We start from the raw sequence: 1,886 nt of genomic DNA, 5'->3' as shown, positions 1-1,886 counted from the left end.
GTGGTGACGGCATTTGGTGCGGTGGCTGGCAGTGGTGGGGACGGCGGCATGGCTGTTCGGGGTAGGGGAAAAAAGGGGTAATTGGGGATAGGGGGATAGGGGAAGGGGTGGTGGTGCTGGTGGATGGGGGGGCGGCTGGGACGGGCGGCGGCGGTGGGTGGTGGTGCGCGGAGGAGCAGTGGCGGAGAGGAGGGGAAAGAGGAAGAAAGAAGGAGAAAGAAGGAGAGGGAGGAAGGGAGGAAAGGTGGCGGCGGTGTTTGGGACGGGCGGCGGCGTCTGGGGGTAGCGGTGGTGGTGACTGGGTGGTGGTGGTTGGATTGGAGAAGAGAGAAGGGAGGAGAGGGGGTTCAGGGGGGCGCGATAATAGGGTTTCGCGTGACCTGGGGGGTTATAAATTTGAATCCACGCGGCCGCGTGGGGCACGCAGTCACGTGGCTAGTGCGAAATGGGGGGTGATGCGATCGCGTGGGTCGCGCGATCGCATGGAAGGGATAAAAGGGGGTGGACGCGATCGCCTGAGGCATGCGATCACGTCGTTGGAATTTGTGCTAAATGCACGAATCCCGCGTCATTCCAGCCCAACTCTCTGTCTCCTTTTGGGATTTGTGCAATCCATGCGACGCGATCGCGTCGCTCACGCGGTCGCGTGGGATTGATTATGTGCAAGTGACACGATTGCGTCAGGCACGCGATCGCGTGGGTCATTTTGTGCTAGACGCACAATGGCCGCACGATTCTAGCCCAACTTTCTGGACGTTGGATCCTTACGCCGATTTCCAGGTCACGCGGCTGCGTGGAGGACGCGGTCGCGTGGGAAGTGTATTTCGCCATTGACGTGATCGCATGGATGATGTGGTCGCGTCGCGCACCCTTTTTTTATACATATGCATGAAAAGTGCAGAATGCAATGATTAATATGAGTGAGATGCAAAATTTCAGGTTCAATATAATAAAATAAAATTCAAAAACAAACAAAACTAAATAAAATTAAAATTGCAAAAGGAACGATCATACCATGGTGGATTGTCTCCCACCTAGCACTTTTAGTTAAAGTCCTTAAGTTGGACATTGGAGGGGCTTCCTGTTATGGTGGCTTATGTTTAAATTCATCCAAAAATCTCCACCAATGCTTGGAATGCCAATAGCCTCCGGGGTCCCAAACTAGGCATGTGAATCTTCTGAGCAGCTTCAAACAGATTTTCAGGCTCCCGGGGTGATGAATATCAGAATATTTTCCAGTATCCCAAACTTTGGTTCTAAATCCGCCTTCGTTTTGATCTATATTTTTCCATCCGGGCGGTTTAGAAAGTAGATTCTCACCATAGTGACCAAACATTTTCCGAGATCCATTCGATTGAACGTGATACCAATCCGTGCACTTCGAGTTGAAGCGTGGAACCTTACTGAACCTTGTGCACCAGCTCTGAGTACGAGCTATTTCCCTCTTACTCTTAAAGCCGCAGAGGGCTATAAGCTGGCCATCTGTTTCAAGTAAACCATATTCAAGTCAATAAGTAAAGTTAAAGGTTAAGGATTGTACCCACTTGAAGCTTGTATTAGGCGGTAATGGCCTTGGGGTAGGTGTTTCTGGTGGTTCTGTAAGTTCTACTCCCTTGTGCTCTTCTGTGAATTCCTCCACTTCTTCGCAAGATTCTTCAAATGCATCTGTATCCTGGTCAAAGTCTTCTATGTCTTCCTCATCACTCGAGTCATAGATCGGAGGTTGAGAGAAATCTGCCTCTACATCATCTTCGTATTCATTTGGGGAAGATTCTTCGATCTCAGAGAATTCACTTGCGGATGCAAGTTCATTACTAAGAGAGCTAGACTTGTGACTATCACCATCAAGGGAATTCGTGTCCTGGGTTATTCTGTCTAGTTCTTCA

Source organism: Arachis hypogaea, chromosome 15 (assembly GCF_003086295.3).
Source record: "Arachis hypogaea cultivar Tifrunner chromosome 15, arahy.Tifrunner.gnm2.J5K5, whole genome shotgun sequence".
Classification (NCBI taxonomy): Eukaryota; Viridiplantae; Streptophyta; class Magnoliopsida; order Fabales; family Fabaceae; genus Arachis; species Arachis hypogaea.
The sequence above is the reverse complement of the archived record's forward strand: the minus strand, read 5'-3'. Positions refer to the sequence as shown.